The following is an 8,169-nucleotide window of genomic DNA, read 5'->3' on the forward strand; positions in this document are numbered from 1 at the left end:
CAATTTGGACTGAGTGACAGATTCATGCTCCTCATATGCACAGTCGTGGCTTGAGCAATCCCCTTCTTACTGTCTTCTGTGTGTAAAACAGAAACTAGATGTGTCGACGGCAAGGTGAAGGTATTTGATGTGGCTAAAAAAACAGGATGAGTGCTGCAGTGGGTGTGCCTTTTCTAATTAATTTAGCAAAACTGCAAATACAATGACACACAGCTTCCAAGTCAGGAAGTATGGCTGTTGAGGCTGCAGCAGCAGCCCAGCCTTGCTGTGCTTGCTCAGTGCTGGATGGCCATGTCTCTCCACCTCACTGCCATTGGCAGAGCTCGATGGTTCCCGTGAGACCCTTGTCATGTTCCAGTGGCAGCAAGGGGAGCACATTCCCAGGGAAGCTCTTGCTGTATGGTGTAAAGTTGTGATTGTGGATAATTACAAGTTTTGCGCCACACTGGGTTGAGACAACATCACCAGGAGAATTGGCTGCTGGGCAGTACTGATGTTTTTAGGACATGGTTTCTCCTGAGTATGCAGCGATATGTTAAGCAGTGGAAGAGGATGCTGATGTCATTCTGCTGAATTCATGTACTTTGCTCTTCTGATCAAGCTTAGCAGACACACTTCCATTTGTTTTAATTATTTTATCTCCAGGTCTGATTTCAAAACAGGTTCACACATGGGTGAAATTCTGGTTGAGAAGTCGCTCTCCTCCAGGTGATGGGGGCTCAGCACCCGTTGGGACACAGCCTGCCACACTGGTACAGCCCCTCATGCTGAGCTGCTGACCTGGGAGCAGGTAACCATCTGCTGTAGGCCCCAGAAAGCTACCCAGAGTGAGAAACAGCAGTGACTTATACAGTAATATATGTGACCTGTAAAAGCAGCCATTTAGGGAGGCTGAGTTGCTGTGGGTAGGTGGCCAGCACACACCTCAGGTACCAGACATGTCCTAGATCCTGCATCGCATACACACCACCGCACAGTCTCACCAGTTGTTTGTTGGGGACTTCTGAGTGGCCAGAGGGCCACTCAGAACTGTTACACAGGTAAGGATACTGGGTGCCATGAAATCCTGGAAAAATTCCCTCAGCACTTTTGGTAAATGTGCAACTGGGATTTGCTGTTGTGACAGCACATCCGAAGTGCTGTAAGAATAGCCTGCCTACTGGCATGTGGACCTGCCCCTCATTCCCTTGTTGGTGGGTGAGCCGTCTGGGCTGTTCAGAGAACTCACAAATGAGTCAAGTTTGTCGTGGTGACAGGGCATTGCACATGAAGGCCATGTGGGTTTTAATTACAAATGACCACATTAGCAAGTGTGAAGCATCAGTAGTTTTGCTACCCAAACTGGGGCCAAGAGTTGGTAGAAGTGAGTACTGGTGAATGTGCTTTATAGCCCCTTCCCACTCCATGTGTTCACATCCATACACACTGCATTTTTTGCAACCATGCAAACAAATATTTACTGTCAAAACTTCAGCAAGGAAATGCATGCAGAAAGTTTCATCCTGCCTAAACGGGTTGTAATGGAATCCCATGAGTGGACTACACCGAAACACTGCTTGCTGGTGAGTCACAACAGTGTCAGTACAGTTGTACTAAGTGGGAACATGCGATGAAGTCGTTTGAAATGCAGCCTCCCATCCAAAAATACCAGCCAACCAAATGTGAGACGCATTAGCTGTCAGTTCTCAGTGTGTCTGATGAGATTTCAAGCAAATTTTGTTGGTTTTTTTTTTTTGTTTGTTTGTTTTTGTTTGTTTGTTTTTGCTGTTACATTTGGAAACATACTTTTGCAGCTGTTTGGGGCCTGCCATTTTTTCTTTGGAAAAGGGCACCTGTCCCTTTGCTGCCGGACAGATTTTGAAAATGCACCTTCGTGATTTTGGAGCTTCCACCTTCAAAAGTGGCTGAGCAGTCCCAGCTTCACATGGTGCCATGCTTGGTGAGGCCATGCTCTGTGACAGTGCTGCCCTGCGACCAGAGGGGACTGGCACAGGCAGCCAGGTGTGAGGTGCCACTGGTTCTGCTGGAAGCAAGAGTACAGTGACTGCCTTGGGTGGGCCTGGTTGCGTTTTGCATAAAGGAGATTGGATTCCTGTTTGGTATCAGGTTGCTAGCATGCTGTCCATCAAGTGTTGTTAGGAAATCAGGTTTTAGAAGCCACACCAGTTTTGACATGCTGCTTTAACATCCTTCTGCCTGCAGTAGGGCAAGACATCGAAATCTGATGTTGTCATCACACTGAGTTGTGAAGCATTCTCTCTCTCTCTCTCTCTCTCTTTTTTTTTTTTTTTTTTTGCTTTCTCTCTCTTGCACTCTGTCATATGGAAACCAGATCAAGATTATGAAATTATTGCCCACAAACTGTGATCTTCTTTCTTTTTTGTGGTGGGAACTGACAAGCCAGTGACGGAGTGGTGCTGTTGGGACTAGCTGTTCACGTTGCATACATTTGTATGTATCGGGAAGCGCCGAGCTTGGCGTGCTTCTCGGTTGGCACGCAGGCTGGTGAAACGTCAGATTTTTAATCGTGATAAAGTTCACGAAAGAAGAAATTATGGCAGATGTTTCCTTTTGTCAGAGATGAACTGAATCATTAAAATGGGCTGTGATGGGCTGTGATGTACTACAAACAAGTCAGAGTAAACACCGTCTCTGTGAACATGTCAAAAGGCTGAAGAATGCAGACCATTCACGTACTGTTAGAAACCATGTGGTCTGAATGCTGTATTACCAAGCTTTTCTCCTTAAATGCAGAGCATGAATCTTATGAATTTTTATTGCCTTTATACAGAATGAAAAGATAACATACTCTGCGTTGGTAAAATTAGCTTCTGCAGCACGGTTGTCATTTTGCTGGGTGTTTACCCAAAGGTGTACTTTTCACAAGTAGCGGTGAGGGATGCAATTCCCATTGAGCATTGAGCTTGCTCTCTTAATTCCCTCTTTTCTCTATGATGTTTTGTTGGGAAACGCTGCTGATTGCTGAGAAATGCCTGTGATGGCACGTTAAAACGCACAACCAAGAGCAGCGAACACGCACCGATATTCTAGCTATGCTTCCTGGCTGCTGCCAGTCAGATATGGATATCCTGCAGAAAGCATGGCAAGGCTGTGGGATTCTCTGTGGGCTTTTTCTCCATCTCCTGTCTCACACATTCTGTGACATCTGCACTCTCGCCCAGGCCATTAGTCAGAAGAGTGGTGCAGTATGAGGAACTGCCCAGTGCTTCCCCATGAGCTGAATGCATGATATCTGCAGTTGTCCTCGCTCTTGCTGGCCTAGGAAGACTTGACTATATCTGGATCTTATTCTCAGTGTTGTCAGTTCTCAAGATTGTAAACTTGTAAATGGAGGGGCTTCCTTAAATCTGCAGCTGCTGGAATCGAAGCAGTTCACAAATATCTCCATTTTAATTCAGAAGTCAAAGACACACTTTGTGGGATCTAAGATCTAAGATCTAAGATCTAAGATGGGATCTAAGAATGTCCCAAAGTGCTGTTTTATGCCCTTCTTCTGATACGAGGAGCCTGGCTAACAGAGAGTTGGACAGAAAGTATTTCTTTATATCATGAAATAGGTTGTAAGCAGTAGCAAATACAAATCATCACACATGCTCACTATCTTAGTCCCCATCTTTTTTCTGGGGGGTGCACTGCAAGCAAGGTGGACGTGTTTTTGCTGACCAGCTTAAATACTCTTAAACTGTGACCCCTAATCCGGACTGGATACATGGACTTACTAAGGGAAAACATGTATGTGTGTCCATGTACTTTGATTTAAGCAAGGCTGCAGGAGCCAGAAGGAAGGAACTTAGCGAAACAATCACACAGGTTTCAGTGCTGACAGTTGTTAATGGCAAAGCACCTATAGTTACTGCACCACGGAAATTGGTGGATATGCAGTGTGCTTTTTTAATTTGCATAAGTTTTTACACTTCTCTTGCACCATAGGACCTTAATCCATCATGAAACCTCGTTAGAAGCTGCGCCATTGTATCCTGAGGCAGATGGCAAAATCTGTGAGTCACTGATTTGCGATCAAGGAAGGAAACTGAGTCTACAATTCTGAGGAAAGAAGCTCCCCATTTGGGATTCATTTACACAGTTCCTTTTTATAAAAATCATTAGTGCTATAAACTGTCCTTTATTGTTAGGAGAAGGAATTTAACAATGCAAATAAAACAAAATACTGTGGCAGAGCAATTTTATGCTTGATTGTAATGTTTAATGGCATGTTCTCCTAAAGAGGTTTTCTCATCCTTCAGACCTATCGTGTGTGACTCACTTGATTTCCAATGGTCTGAACACCCCCGATTTTATTCCTGGGGTTGTTTTCTCTATAGCAGTTTCTGTAAACGTGCTGCAGCATAGGGTTATCCAGGGCTAATATCCCTTGTGATTATACATCCAGACAGCATGTATGTAAATGCTGCAAGACAAATGATGAGTTAACCACAGGATAAAAGAATGAGAAGAAAACTCCTTCATTTTACTCTAGATCCATTTTTCAGTATTTGCAGGCTGGAACTAAAAGATCTTTAAGGTTCCTCTGAATCCCAGCCATTCTGTGATTCTAGGGTTCTGTTCCCTTACTCACTTTTAAATGCTAATGCTAGCTTACATTGGCATTGGATTTTAAAAAATGAACATTCTTTTTTTTGCTAGCACTGGCCTCAAAGGGTGCATTACATTGCTTTTCTCCCTCAGGTTTGATTCCACGTTTTTCATGTTCCTCTCTTTATTCTTTCAGGTACTAGACTGCAGTGTCAGTGAGGCAGAGTTTCCTATCTCTAAGCCAGCTGGTTGTATTAATGTCAGAAATAAAATACAGCTCATCACATTCTGCTTGTATTTTCTGTACCTCGTTGTAATCCTTGTTCAGTTTTCCCTTCTTGTGTTAGTTCTGTATTTTGCCCTTAGGTTTTTGTTGTTTTGTTGCGGTGGTGGCGGTGGTGTTTTTTTAAGATCCAAACTCTGGCTTTTCTTGTGCTCTTACAAAGGTTTCTGCACTGTCCAGGTTTTTAAGTCTATCCTTACACCTTAGGAAGCACTGAAATACTATGTTAGTCTGTTCCCCGTTGTTTTCTTTTCCTGGCTGCCTGGGAGTTCGATGGCAATTGGGATTTATGGACTGAATAATCCACCTGGCAGGTGACATTCTAACCCTGAAAAGCGTGCTTTGGTGGAAGAATGAACGCTCCTTTTTGTGTGTAAAACACCGCTAATAGCTTATTTAGCAACCTATATTTCTACAACAGGACTTTCTGTTTTGTGCTGGAGGTGGATTCTTGCATATGCATGCATTCTAGCACCCATGCTAATTCTGTCTCTACTTTAACTTTCATCTGTTCCTATGGTAGGATAAGGCATGGTGTGATCTCTCAGCTTTTTTAATGTGATCCTTAGTGCATCTCTTCTATCTCCTGTTTGAATGAGCTAAAAAACATGAAGTAATGGAGGATGACTCTTTCCTGTAACTGCTGGAAATTGTGTGGAAACATCCGCTGAGACTGCGGAGCTCAGTAAGGTACTCCATTGCAGCTGCAAGTGGAATAACTTGGAATAATCATGGAATTACTTGCCTGAAAACTTCCCAGTAAGTTTTCTCTTACCTACATGGCTCATTATTACAACCTGTGGTTAGATTGGAGCTCAAAATAAGTAAAACTTATGAAATACTATCAAAATGAAGGATGTAAGGGATTGCGGTGTTCTCAGCAGGGCCTCCAGCACAAGATGGATGTGGAGCTGTTGGAGCAGATCCAGAGGAGGGCACCAAGATGCTGGAGCACCTCTCCTGTGGGGGCAGGCTGAGAGAGCTGGGCTTGTTCAGCCTGGGGAAGGCTGCAGGGAGATCTCATTGCGACCTTTCAGTACTTGAAGGGACCTTATAAACAGGAAGAGGATCAATTTTTTTACGCAGTCTGATAGTGATAGGACAAGGAAGAATGGATTTAGACTAAGAGAGGGGAAATTTAGGTTAAATGTTAGGGGGAAATTTTTCACTTAGTGGGCAGTGAGGAGCTGGCACAGATGCCCAGAGAAGCTGTGGTGCCCATCCCTGGAGGTGCTCAAGGCCAGGTTGGATGGGGCCCTGGGCAGCTGAGCTGCTGGGGGGCAGCCCTGCTGATGGCAGGGGTTGGAACTGGTATAATTCTGTGATTTCCTGACAGTTTAATGTCAGTGATTAAAAGAAGAGGGAATCGCTGTACACTGGTGTTCAATGTAATGGGTACTTATATGGAAATTTGGTTTTCAGCAACTCACCTTTGTCCCTTTTGGGATGTTTCCATGGTCTGAGCAGCCTGTGCTTATCATCTTCCCCTGTGCCCAGAGCTTCCTGTTCCTTGTTCTAGGAAATTCCATCCCTTCTTTCCAGCAGTGGTATGGGAGCCAATCACCAGCAGTGCAGTCTCCAGGCTAACTAGGGCTGGGGTAAGATCAGCATGGCAGCATTTAACCTCACTGGAGGAGACAGCTGTAAATTACCTGAGCTGAGACTGTGTGCGAGGACACATAAACCTGCAGTGGGGATAATTCATGAGCAGATTTTGTCACTCACCAGGATAAACAGAGCAAGGATAGTCAGAGCTGAAATGTGATTACTTTTCAAACAGCATGCTATAATTGTGTCCCAGACTGAACCCTCCATCCAGCACACAAAAACAAGCCACTGCATGGTGTGGCTACACGAACTGTGTGGGTTGTGTGGCTAACTGTGCACATCAAGGACTGCTGTGTTTTTGTGGGAAAAAAGATTTGGAGGCAGCTCTTTGACTGAGGATTGCAGAGGGAGATTAAAATAAAATAATAAAAAAAAGAAATCAATTTCACAATCCTTCCTATTAATGCATAATAAAAAACAGCTTTAACAGCAAGTTAATTTGGAGGACTTAAATGCTGTCCTCGTCTGCATTAAATCCCTCCACAAAACTTGCTGGTTTTGGCTTGTGTCGCTAATCTCCACGCTGTTCCCATCTGGTTGGATCCTTGCACCTAATCACATTAAACAAAACCACATAATGTATCTAGGTATGTATGTGCTGGCACATCGGTTACCTGCATGCACTGCAAGTGGGAAAAGCCCTTAACGCTCCCCTGAGCCCCAGCCCCACGCCACCAGGCTTCCCCCGCAGGTTGCCCATAAGGGACAGCTGTGGGCAGGGGCAAACACCCCCTTATTTTCCAGTTTCAAAGCAATGCTTTTGGTCTTATTCTTCAGCAGCTTTGGATGTTATAGTCATTCATGTCTGTTGAGAAGCAGAGGGGAAAAAAAGGGGTAAAAGCGATAGTCATATTGAGAAAACAGCGTCTTCCCAGTTTTGCTCAGCAGAGATTGTGTTTTCTTCCATTTCAGAGATTACCATCTTTAGTATGAGTAAAATAAAAAGGCAGGTCCTGTGGGTTGCAGAATTAGTTTGTTTCCACAGTCACTAGGAGACAGGTGACAGATCATTACAGCTAGCCTTAAAATATTGCACCTCTGTCTTACCCAGTTTAACCAGCCCTCGGCTTTCCCATCAAGGTGCTAGACTGGTGGTGGTTTGCAGAGAAGCACTGCGACTCAGTACGCCTGGGGAGTTCCAGCTGTTTCCCAGCACAATGGGTGATGGGGTGGGGTGGGACCTCCAAGCAAAGTCCCCGTTGGTGCTGACAGGGCAGCTTGGTGGGATACCTGGCACTTGTTCAGCACCAAAAGCCGAGCTGTCCAGCCCTATGCAGCAGGGATGTGGGAAGGTCTGTCTGCATGGCTGTGCTGAGCTGACGGGCAACTGACATGGGATGGTTTGTCCTCTTTCAGCTTTCACCCCTTGAGACCAAGTTGGTTTGGTTTCCTGAGTCCGGGCCATATATCTGCAGCCATGGGGCGTGTGGGGAGCAGCACTATTGCCATGCAGACCAGAGCGGTTCCTGGGGCTCACAGCATGGCAGCCATGCTGTGGTAGGGCATGGGGCTGCACAGCAGTCTGCTACCCAGCCTGGACATCAAGCGAGGGCTGAGCACCGTCCTGCCTACAGAAGTAATGGCTTAGGGGTGAAGCTGTGCCCCAGCTGCCACCAGCAGAGGCAGCTCTGTGCTGGGGCCGAGGCAGGCAGAGGGGCTGAGAGTCATGCCAACAACACGTGAAATGAGACCAAAATCTGTGGTATTTTTCATTCCCCTCCCCC

At 45.4% G+C, this 8,169-nt stretch overlaps 1 protein-coding gene across 1 annotated transcript in view; it reads left to right on the top strand.

The window, feature by feature from the left end:
- The window catches only part of LDLRAD4 (low density lipoprotein receptor class A domain containing 4), a 274,988-nt gene that overhangs the window by 244,011 nt on the left and 22,808 nt on the right, over positions 1-8,169 (top strand). The window lies entirely within an intron of this gene.

This window comes from Centrocercus urophasianus, unplaced genomic scaffold (assembly GCF_019232065.1).
Source record: "Centrocercus urophasianus isolate 14NV4802_14NV808 unplaced genomic scaffold, USGS_Curo_1.0 seq_11, whole genome shotgun sequence".
NCBI classification, from domain to species: domain Eukaryota; kingdom Metazoa; phylum Chordata; class Aves; order Galliformes; family Phasianidae; genus Centrocercus; species Centrocercus urophasianus.